Genomic DNA, 12,864 nt, shown 5'->3' with positions numbered 1-12,864 from the left:
GACTGCCATGTATTCTGTGAACTGTACCATGACATTAACTTGAAGTATTCCATAGAATTAATTTCTTTTAGAGTCTCAGTCACGTCCGCCACAGCCGGCCGCGGTGGTCTCGCGGTTCTAGGCGCTCAGTCCGGAGACGCGTCACTGCTACGGTCGCAGGTTCGAATCCTGCCTCGGGCATGGATGTGTGTGATGTTCTTAGGTTAGTTAGGTTTAAGTAGTTCTAAGTTCTAGTGGACTGATGACCACAAATGTTAAGTCCCATAGTGCTCAGAGCCATGTCCGCCACATTAATAGATTTACTCAATTTTTAAAAGAAATAGTAGTGTTTTTTTAATTATTTAACTCATTTTGTGGAAGGAGAGAACCAGTCAGTAACATTTATGCCGAACACAACTGAGGCTCTCAAAAACGATATTTTCACTGTTCTGTTTACCATTAACTCAGATGCTTCCCTAACGACTTCCTTAAGGTCGGCCAGCGATCACTTCCGTTCGTCAGAAGACGAGTGCATCACATCGTCTTGTATTGTAATGACGAGCACATAATAGTGCGATGACGTATTAAGCATGTTGCAAGACCTTGAAACTGTACGAAAAGTAAAACAATTCCCATTCACCATTTCACGATGAGGCTTCTCCACGTAAATCTAACACTAGGACTGTTACCAAGGTGGGACAAACCGACTGCCTTTTTCTAACGGCGTCAGGATGCGGCTTTCATTTTCGAGTTCCTCCTCACCCCTCAACCGAATTGGCCGCTGTGATCGGGCCGCTGAACAGGAGCATGGCCGGAGCGCTATTTCGCCAAGCCGGGTAGAGGTCATCGAAATGGTGTGTCAGTAGATAGGTGTGAATACCTGTGACTTTCAGTCCCAACGTCACATAGACTACGTGTGACTGCTGCTGTTACGTATTACTTTACTCTCTGTGAGACCGTAAACTACATAGAAGTATCCTTTTCGTAGTTACTAGTGACTAGGTAGTTGCAGGTTCCGTTTTTGATTACAAGACAGAGGGAATGTTGTACGAGCAGTTCGGAGATGACGATGGTAATTACCTTCTTCCACATATGCTGCTGTCAATCTACTCAAATAATTGCCTTTAATAAGCACACATTGTACACTCCTGGAAATGGAAAAAAGAACACATTGGCACCGGTGTGTCAGACCCACCATACTTGCTCCGGACACTGCGAGAGGGCTGTACAAGCAATGATCACACTCACGGCACAGCGGACACACCAGGAACCGCGGTGTTGGCCGTCGAATGGCGCTAGCTGCGCAGCATTTGTGCACCGCCGCCGTCAGTGTCAGCCAGTTTGCCGTGGCATAAGGAGCTCCATCGCAGTCTTTAACACTGGTAGCATGCCGCGACAGCGTGGACGTGAACCGTATGTGCAGTTGACGGACTTTGAGCGAGGGCGTATAGTGGGCATGTGGGAGGCCGGGTGGACGTACCGCCGAATTGCTCAACACGTGGGGCGTGAGGTCTCCACAGTACGTCGATGTTGTCGCCAGTGGTCGGCGGAAGGTGCACGTGCCCGTCGACCTGGGACCGTACCGCCACTTCCCAGCAAATTAGGGAGTCTGTTGCTCCTGGGGTATCGGCGAGTACCATTCGCAACCGTCTCCATGAAGCTGGGCTACGGTCCCGCACACAGTTAGGCCGTCTTCCGCTCACGCCCCAACATCGTGCAGCCCGCCTCCAGTGGTGTAGCGACAGGCGTGAATGGAGGGACGAATGGAGACGTGTCGTCTTCAGCGTTGAGAGTCGCTTCTGCCTTGGTGCCAATGATGGTCGTATGCGTGTTTGGCGCCGTGCAGGTGAGCGCCACAATCAGGACTGCATACGACCGAGGCACACAGGGCCAACACCCGGCATCATGGTGTGGGGAGCGATCTCCTACACTGGCCGTACACCTCTGGTGATCGTCGAGGGGAAACTGAATAGTGCACTGTACATCCAAACCGTCATCGAACCCATCGTTCTACCATTCCTAGACCGGCAAGGGAACTTGCTGTTCCAACAGGACAATGCACGTCCGCATGTATCCCGTGCCACCCAACGTGCTCTAGAAGGTGTAAGTCAACTACCCTGGCCAGCAAGATCTCCTGATGTGTCCCCCATTGAGCATGTTGGGACTGGATGAAGCGTCGTATCACGCGGTCTGCACGTCCAGCACGAACGCTGGTCCAACAGAGGCGCCAGGTGGAAATGGCATGGCAAGCCGTTCCACAGGACTGCATCCAGCATCTCTACGATCGTCTCCATGGGAGAATAGCTGCCTGCATTGCTGCGAAAGGTGGATATACACTGTACTAATGCCGACATTGTGCATGCTCTGTTGCCTGTGTCTATGTGCCTGTGCTTCTGTCAGTGTCATCATGTGATGTATCTGTCCCCAGGAATGTGTCTATAAAGTTTCCCCTTCCTGGGACAATGAATTCACGGTGTTCATATTTCAATTTCCAGGAGTGTATTTAGATATAGCTTCTAAAACTTCTCAACAGAAAAACTTCACCTTTAGTTTGAAGTGTCATTAAACTCTTCAGCAGAATCAGTCTTCCAGTCTTCCTGTATAGCCTCCCATTCGTGGCGTGTAGAAACATAAGTTATTCGTTGCGTATTGTTTTGAGATATTATTTAATTGCATTGAAATCAATATCACCATCGTGCAATAGATAGTAATGTTCGTTAACCTCTACATAAATTCTGAAGAACTGAATGAGCTCACATTAAAGAAGATAACAGACAACTTCGCCATTAGTCATAGTACATTTTACCACTGCAAACCTAACAAAACGTCCCGATATCCGGTGTCACATATTCTACCGGTTCTCGCCAGTAACTTGGAAAAGAAACAGAACACAATCCCTTTCCTTTACGAAAAGAACCATAATCAGACTTTAAAACACAATAAACAATGTTAATTAATATACTTATCACATACAGTGAGTCTGTGACACTAAAAACTTTATGGTATCGTAATAGACTCTATTGTACTGGACTATACAGTAATCAAGAGAAGTCTGTTGCCTACACTCTATGGCCTTTTTATGATTAAACGCGAAGGTACATATAATACCGTATTACGAGGTTACTCAGGTGTACATTAGATTTCCAAATCTCCGAATTTTAACATACTTTTCTTATGTAATCTTCTTCTGCCTCACAATACAGGTCTTAGTAATAAATTGTCACCTCCGTTCATGTAATTCTATTTGTGTACTCCATCATGCAGAATGTTCCGACAGAAAGTATGCCAATAAGTATGAAATGTCAGTATCCAGTATGAATGGAAAGTTTCCACAGTCGGTCGATCTTACTAGCGCAGCTGACGAAAACGGATTTTAGAGCTGATCCAGTCTCCTCGACGCGACGCGGAAGTTCGCCTGGGAGCACACTTCTCTGCAGACTGTGAAATTTGATAACGGAATTTCTGATTGGTCTTCCGTTCAAATGTAACTCAGGTGGGTAATAATCTTATGTCTCGTTAGCAAAATCGTAGAAAGAGGTGCTCGGGGTAAGATCCGCGGAAGAGTAGGAAGAAGAACCATTGAGAGCAGGAAAAGATAGTAACAAGATTTGTAGATAATGTCTAGAATTTTAGAGGTGGTAGACACAGGACAGTGTGTAGCTGAAATGTTCTGTCTACCTTACTTTCCTATTCGTCCTACAAACAAGGATGCTATACAAAACAGTCGTGGAAGGCGGTCTCACATTTCCCTCAGTATTTCTCCGACAAATTCATAATTTACTTGACTTTTACGTAGCGCTTTATAACTCTTTTTAGCGAGCTATTTAGGCATATGCTGCCTGAAAATTGCCTATGTTGTGTGTTGGTATTCTGTGTCTGAATTTATTTATTCGCCCTTAGCTGCATTTTTTTCACATGTCACAGTCATTGCATTGTTTTCACCAATTTGCTTAAATGTTTCTCGGTAATAATCTATGTGGTCTTACATGGATACTGGTGGGAAGAAATCTTTGACTTTCTCCTTATAACATGGTTCCAGTATGATACTATCCAAAAACACACGAATGGTAAATGATACGTCCAATGTTTATTACCACACATGTATAGTCCCCGGTCGCTGCTTTTATTCCTTCAACCAGTGATCTCCCACCAACTGAAGGCATCTTTAAATAATCTGGTATCGATTTCACATCACCTTGCCCCATGTTCGACGGAAATTATTATTAACAAACTGATAGATAATTCGTTATCACCTATCGTGGCGAGCATGGAGCTCTTTGAAGCAAAGATAATATAACTGGCCAAGCTCGAATCTACATGTTTTATCTAAGCGTGAGCGACATTTTTATGGTGTGGCCTCGTGGAACGAGAAACTATTTCTAATTCAACTCTATTTTTCTTAATATAAAATTTAGGCTGGTAGATTAAACACAACACTGATCCCTGGGTCACACTGTAGGTGCGTCCACTACACTGATCACTGTCTCCACACTTCGATGGGTCGTTATAGATCACAATGAAATTTGATGCCACAAACTCAGGTCCATAGCGCTAAAATACTTTCAGTCAAGGAAGGGCTCACCTGGGCACCCTCATCATCAAATATCATAGCCGTCCTGGGTGGCCGTGCGGTTCTAGGCGCTACAGTCTCGAACCGCGTGACCGTTATGGTCGCAGGTTCGAATCCTATCTCGGGCATGGATGTGTGTGATGTCCTTAGGTTTGTTAGGTTTAAATAGTTCTGAGTTCTATGGGACTGATGACCTCAGAAGTTAAGTCTCATAGTGTTCAGATCCTATGAACCATTTGAACACGCAGCGTCATATCTCCCTTATCACCCTCATCTACGTCCTTTTCCATTTACATAATATTCTCCTCAAGGACACCACCCTTGTATAGTCCCTCTGTATACTCCTTACACCTTTCTGATTTCCCTTCTTTGCTTAGAACTGAGTTTCCATCTGAGCTCTTGATATTCATACAAGTGGTTCTCTATTCTCCAAAGGTCACTCTAATTCTCCTGCAGTTAGTACCTATCTTACCCCTAGTGATATATTACATTTGCCCTCTAGCCATCCCTACGTGAGGTTTTTGTATTCCCTTTTGCCTGCTTTTTTTACTTCATTTTTATATTTCCTCCTCTCATCAACTAAATTCAGTATATCTTCTGTTACCCAAAGATTTCTACAAGCCCTCGTCTTTTTACCTACTTGATCCTCTGCTGCCTTCACTGTTTCATCTCTACAAGCTACCCATTCTTCTCCTTCTGTATTTATTTCCTCCGATCTGGTCAATCGTTCCGTAATGTTCTTTCTGAAACTCTCTAAAACCTCTAGTTGTTTCAGTTTGTCCGGGTCCCATCTCCTTAAATTGCCACGGTTTTCTGTTTCTTCAGGTTTAATTTACAGTTCATAACCAATCTATTGTCGTCATAGTGCACATCTGCCCCTGGAATTGTCTTAAAATTTAAAATTTGGTATCTAAATCTCTCTCCTACCATTACGAAATCTACGTCAAACCTTCCTGTGTCTCCAGGTCTCTTCCACGTATACAACCTTCTTTCATGATTCTTAAACCAAGTGTTAGCTATGATTAAGTTATTTTCTGTGCAAAATTCTACCAGGCGGCTTCGTATTTCATTCCTTACTTCCATTCCATATTCACCTACTATTTTTCCTTCTCTTCCGTTTCCTGCTATCGAATTCCAGTCAACCATGACCATTAAATTTTCATTTCCCTCCACTGTCTGAATAATTTATTTATCTGATCATACATTTCTTTCATTCTCTTCATCTGCGGAGCTATTTGGCGTATAAACTTGTACTATTGTGGTAGGCATGGGCTTCGTGTCTTTCTAGGCAACAATAATGCGTTCTCTATGCTGTTCGCCGGCCGGAGTGGCCGTGCGGTTCTAGGCGCTACAGTCTGGAGCCGAACCACCGCTACGGTCGCAGGTTCGAATCCTGCCTCGGACATGGATGTGTGTGATGACCTTAGGTTAGTTAGGTTTAATTAGTTCTAAGTTCTACGCGACTGATGACCTCAGAAGTTCGTAGTAGCTTACACGCGCTCCTAATTTGTTATTCATTATTGAACCTACTCCTTTATTAATCCTATTTGATTTTGTATTTATAACCCTGTCTAATAGTTCCATAATGAGATTTATGTAAACATTCCCGAGGCCAGGCTGAGAGATCACGTCATACCATAACCCCACACAAACAAATCAACGCAAGTAGCTGTTCAGAGCAAAAGGATAATCTCGACTACTGTGTCTCACAATACACAAATCTTTCGAATAACTTTTCAACTATGAGCGCTTCTTTCCTTTGTCTATGCTGCTTCTTCTTCAATGTGGCAGAGATCGCTTTTCTCGGCGAAACAATCTCACAACAATGACCGTGGCAAATATCATTTAGCCTCAGAATTCGTGATTAATGCAAAGAGGGATTATATTAAAACACTTGTACTTATATGCCAGAGATTTATATACGCCTACTCTGCTCTGAATTATATGCGTGCTTGGTAGGTCTATTTGCAAATACCTATGGAGCTTACTGTTTTTAGACCGCAAAACCCTAATTCGTTACCATTTTTCGAAAGATAGGAGATATGCATTACTACATTTTACCCTCTATTTTCACATAGTATGACAACTGAGGCAAGCGTTCATTGATGAGGAACTAAATTACATGCGCTCTGCCAGAGAGAAGATTTTCCTGTGTACTAATTGGGCTGCTGTGGAGTGAGGATATCGGGGACACATTGTGGTCTAAACATATTGTAAGTTCGTATATGAAGTATGAGCGTGAATGTCAGATCCCTTAATCGGGCAGGTAGGTTAGAAAATTTAAAAAGGGAAGTGGATAGTTTAAAGTTAGATATATTGAAGTTCGGTGGTAGGAGGAACAAGACTTCTGGTCAGGTGACTACAGGGTTATAAACACAAAATCATATAGGGGTAATGCAGGAGTAGGTTTAACAATGAATAGGAAAATAGGAATGCGGGTAACCTACTACAAACAGCATAGTGAACGTATTATTGTGGCCAAGATAGATACGAGGCCCACACCTACTACATTTCAAGTTTATATGCCAACTAGCTCTGCAGATGACGAAGAAATTGAAGAAATGTATGATGAAATAAAAGAAGTTATCCAGATAGTTAAGGGAGATGAAAATTTAATAGTAATGGGTGACTGGAATTCGAGTGTAGGAAAAGGGAGAGAAGGAAACGTAGTAGGTGGATATGGATTGGGGCTAAGAAATGAAAGAGGAAGCCGCCTGGTAGAATTCTGCACAGAGCACAACTTAATCATAGCTAATTCTTGGAACTAGAATGACGAAAGAAGGCTGTATACATGGAAGAAGCCTGGAGATACTGACAGGTTTCAGATAGATTATATAATGGTAAGACAGAGATTTAGGAACCTGGTTTTAAATTGTAAGACATTTCCAGGGGCAGATGTGGACTCTGACCACAATCTGTTGGTTATGACCTGTAGATTAAAACTGAAGGAACTGCAAAAAGGTGGGAATTTAAGGACATGGGACCTGGATAAACTGAAAGAACCAGAAGTTGTACAGAGTTTGAAGGAGGGCATAAGGGAACAATTGACAGGAAGGGAGGATATAAATACAGTAGAAGAAGAATTGGAAGCTTTGAGGAATGAAGTAGTGAAGGCAGAAGTGTATCAAGTAGGTAAAAAGACGAGGGCTAGTAGAAATCCTTGGGTAACAGAAGAAATATTGAATTTCATTGATGAAAGGAGAAAATATAAAAATGCAATAAATGAAGCAGGCAAAAAGGAATACATACGTCTCAAAAATGAGATCGACAGGAAGTGCAAAATGGCTAAGCAGGGATGGCTAGAGGACAAATGTAAGGATGTAGAGGCTTATCTCACTAGGGGTAAGATAGATACTGCCTACAGGAAAATTAAAGAGACCTTTGGAGATAAGAGAACCACTTGTATGAACATCAAGAGCTCAGATGGAAACCCAGTTCTAAGCAAAGAAGGGAAAGAAGAAAGGTGGAAGGAGTACATAGAGGGTCTATACAAGGGGGATGTACATGAGGACAATATTATGGAAATGGAAGGGGATGTAGATGAAGATGAAATGGGAGATACGATACTAGGTGAAGAGTTTCACAAAGCACTGAAAGACCTGAGTCGAAACTAGGCCCCCGGAGTAGACAACATTCCATTGGAACTACTGACGGCCTTGGGGAGAGCCAGTCCTGAGAAAACTCTACCATCTGGTGAGCAAGATGTATGAAACAGGCGACATACCCTCAGACTTCAAGAAGAATATAATTATTCCAATCCCAAAGAAAGCAGCTGTTGACACATGCGAAAATTACCGAACAATCAGTTTAATAAGCCACAGATGCAAAATACTAACACGAATTCTTTACAGACGAATGGAAAAACTAGTAGAGGCCGACTTTGGGGAGGATCAGTTTGGATCACAAGACGTGAGGCAATACTGACCTTACGACTTATCTTAGAAGAAAGATTAAGGAAAGGCAAACCTATGTTTCTAGCATTTGCAGACTTAGAGAAAGCTTTTGACAATGTTGACTGGAATACTCTCTTTCAAATTATAAAGGTGGCAGGGGTAAAGTACAGGGACCGAAAGGCTATTTGCTATTTGTACAGAAACCAGATGGCAGTTATAAGAGTCGAGGGGCATGAAAGGGAAGCAGTGGTTGGGAAGGGAGAAAGACAGGTTTGTAGCCTCTCCCCGATGTTATTCAATCTGTATATAGAGCAAGCAGTAAAGGAAACAAAAGAAAAATTCGGAGTAGGTATTAAAATCCATGGAGAAGAAATAAAAACTTTGATTTTCGCCGATGACATTGTATTTCTGTTAGAGACAGCAAAGGACTTGGAAAAGCAGTTGAATGGAATGGACAGTGTCTTGAGAGAAGTATATAAGATGAACATCAACAAAAGCAAAACGAGAATAATGAAATGTAGTAGAATTAAGTCGGGTGATGCTGAGGGAATTAGATTAGGAAATCAGACACTTGAAGTAGTAAAGGAGTTTTGCTATTCGTGGAGCGAAATAACTGATGATGGTCGAAGTAGAGAGGATGTAAAATGTAGACTGGCGATGGCAATGAAATCGTTTCTGAAGAAGAGAAATTTGTTAACATCGAGTATAGATTTAAGTGTCAGGAAGTCGTTTCTGAAAGTATTCGTATGGAGAGTAGCCATGTGTGGAAGTGAAACATGGGCGATAAATAGTTTAGACAAGAAGAGAATTGAAGCTTTCGAAATGTAGTGCTACAGAAGAATGCTGAAGATTAGATGGATAGATCACATAACTAATGAGGAGGTACTGAATAGGATTGGGGAAAAGAGAAGTTTGTGGCACAACTTGACCAGAAGAAGGGATCAGTTGGTAGGACATATTCTGAGGCATCAAGGGATCACCAGTTTAGTATTGGAGGGCAGCGTGGAGGGTAAAAATCGTAGAGGGAGATGAATACACAAAGCAGATTCAGAAGGATGTAGGTTGCAGTAGGTACTTCGAGATGAAGAAGCTTGCACAGGATAGAGTAGCATGAAGAGCTGCAATAAACCAGTCTCAGGACTGAAGACCACAACAAAAACAACATATGAAGTACATCCTCGATAGAGAATAACTTCTGTTCATAAACCAGCACGAATTTTGAAAGCATCGCACGTGCGACACTAAGCTTGTCTGCAAATATCCTGCGAAATATGAACGAAGAACAACAGGCAGATTCCATTCTGATTACGTCTACGACTGCGAGAGAAGTTTTGGTAGAGAGAACGGCAACTGCACTAAACTCTGCTGTGAGTTACATGTAAAAGCATGCGTAATAGATTCTTAACTGTCTCGGTATCTCGAAGACTTTTTAAGTAACACGACGCAGTACGTTGTCCTGAACGGCGAGTGTTTATCAGAGACCAGAGTATCGTCAGGACTGCCACCATGCATTAACCATCTCGCGTATAGGGTGAGCAGCAATATGCAACTGTTTGCTGATGGCGCTGTGGTGTACGAGGCAGTGTCGACTCACAGCCTGAGAACAGAGGATAACCTTGACAGAATTTGTATTTGGTGTGACGATGACAACTTGCTGTAGATGTATAAAAATGCTGTTTGGACTGTCATGTCGATAGGACGCCTAAGCGTAACATTGCAGTATGAAATGTGACGGAACGAACACATGAGGTGGCGAAGGGAAGGCGAATTGCCGACTTCGGTTTATTGAGAGAACTGGAGGAAAGTGTAAAGCATCTATCAAGGAGACCCCTTAAGAATACCTATGCGACTCAGGGTACCGTTCAAGTGTCTGGGACCCGCTCGTGGTCCGATAAATGAAAATATGGAAACGACTAAGAGGCCTGTTGCTAAATTTGTTATCGGTAGGTTCGACGAACACGCTAGTATTACTGAAATTCTGCGTTAACTGAAATAGAAGCCTCTTTTGTGACATACTGCAGAACGATCCTTATGCGACCAACATAAAACTCGCGTACGGACCGCAAGGTAAGGTAAGAGAAATCAGGGCACTTACCTAAGCATATAGAAAGCCGTGTCCCTTCGCTCCGTTTGTTTGCGGAGTATGTACGTATATTATGTCGAAAACTGATGATTACAGGTTAATTGTGAGTTGGCCAAGACAAGGAATATTAAATTGTGACAAGAAGTTCGGCTACAAGCTTATTATTATTTTATTTTATTTATTTATTTTGAGACCCCGAATGATGACACATCACATGCGTCTCTCACTCGTTCGCATAGTCATTTCAGTTGTGCATCGTGTAACATGAATTTATTTTTGCTGTAATGATAATTCTTTCGTTAACTTATGTTATCAAGACCGCTGGTTTAAGGGGAGACGAAAGTGAAATTTCAGCCCGATCGCAAGAAAATCACACGAGGCTTAAAATTTGTTTAATACCGTGTCTTGGCATGCTGAATTAGGTAATTAAATCTAATTTACTAAACAAACATTTCATTCATATTTTGGATTTTTGAATTCTGAAAAAATCGTTATTCTTGCAAATACGTAAGTGGAGTTGTTAGTGATGACAGAATGTATTCACAAAGAAAGCTCGAGCCAAAAATGTTTAAAATTGAGGGAGCAGTAGCATTTTTTATTGTGGCCATTTTGATTTTCTTTCAAAAAGTAGAAGTGTAGTTACTTATCTATCACTAAATAGATATGGATAGTGCAGAAATGAAAATTGAAATATTTTTTTTATGGATATGTCTATATATGTGCATAATCTATACATACATCCTATCGTGCATGAATATGTACCAAATCTATATATAAAATCAACGCAAATAAATTATTGTAACAGTAATTTACATTTGTTTTTACAGTTTCCAGACATGCGGATTTACGTTCTCGGCGGACCCCACTGTGAACTGGAAAGTAATTGTTTATAAAGGTTTTTGGTCCAGGTTGGGTGGCGGCGGGGTGTAAGGTTCTTATGGCGAGCAGATAATCAGTATTCGAACATAGTCCAGATACTTTACATAACTTATCCACACCACGATACATACATACACTCTAGCGATCAATGCCCGTGCAGCTAACCAACTCAGCTGGTCCCAGCGGAGGTTCTAGTCCTCCCTCGGGCATGGGTGTGTGTGTGTGTGTGTGTGTCCCTGGGATAATGTAGGTTAAGAAATGTGTAAACTTGGGGACTGATGACCTTAGCAGTTAAGTCCCATAAGATTTCACATTAAAAGCTAACCAACTCTAACTCGAAGCTGACGCCCAGCAATTCGTGACGGTGCGACGCCTGGTTGACAGAAAAGGCCCACTTTTATTGCAAGTGTCCAGTTACACACGCGGCCGACGAGTCGCCCTTGCGGACGCAGCAGACATGGGACTTGTGATGGTTGAAGGGATCAGACTACAAAGGCTATCGGTCCGGAGACGGGGCTGCTTTCCGCTTTGGAGGGTCAAAGTTCGAGTGCACTGCTTCATTGCTTTCTCACATATTCTCCGATATGATGAAATACCACTAAGTAGTAGTATCTGACGTGCCTGGATATAAGAGACACAGGGTAAATTGTAGTGAGATAATGAAGAGATGGGAGAACGTGTAAAGGAAGAAAACAAAGGAAACGAAAGTGTCAGTGGCAATAGCGAAAGTGTCAACCAAATTATATCGCGTGAGACAAACATACGCACAGAAAAAAAATTTAACAGTATTGCTAGGAATAGCGTTGAGAAACACAATGTAAGTAGTAGCCATGAAACAAAAACTGAAGAAAAGACAGATGAATCTGAGTATGTTCTACGTGAATTTTCACCGTCATCATCATTGTTATTAAAAATGAAGTGCACTGATTGTGACCAAAGTACCTTGAAGTTTCGAATTAGATTCAATGTGTTGTGGCTTTTCACAAAGAGTCAAGCTAAAATTTTCTTATTGCGAATTGAGTGGAAATGAGTCGTCGAAATTACATATTAATGCGTTCAAATAAAATAAAGGCAGAAATCCTTTTCATGAAAATACGGGTCTGTGCTTGCCGTTTATATATGCAGGAAGAGGATATTGGAGCATTCCAAATTTCACGATGCTTATGAATATGCGATCTACCTCCTTTGCTACGTTTCATGAATATTGTGACGGTAGAAATGATAGAATCTACGAAAGTCGTTTTTGATGAATCTCGGATAATAGTAAAACTTCATGTAAATGGTCAGAATTGGATTGCGAGTTTATTGAAAGTGACTCTGACGACGATTCAAAACTGGAATTTTAGAATGTTCTTATTCATAATGACTTCAGGAAAATGAAAAAGAGGATTCTCGTAATGAGCTAATTGATAATGATTGTGAGGAAAATTCGCACGTCGTTACTGATAGTGAGCTTATTG

The sequence above is a fragment of the Schistocerca gregaria genome, chromosome 8 (assembly GCF_023897955.1).
Source record: "Schistocerca gregaria isolate iqSchGreg1 chromosome 8, iqSchGreg1.2, whole genome shotgun sequence".
Taxonomy (NCBI): Eukaryota; Metazoa; Arthropoda; class Insecta; order Orthoptera; family Acrididae; genus Schistocerca; species Schistocerca gregaria.
Note: the sequence above shows the minus strand (reverse complement) of the source record.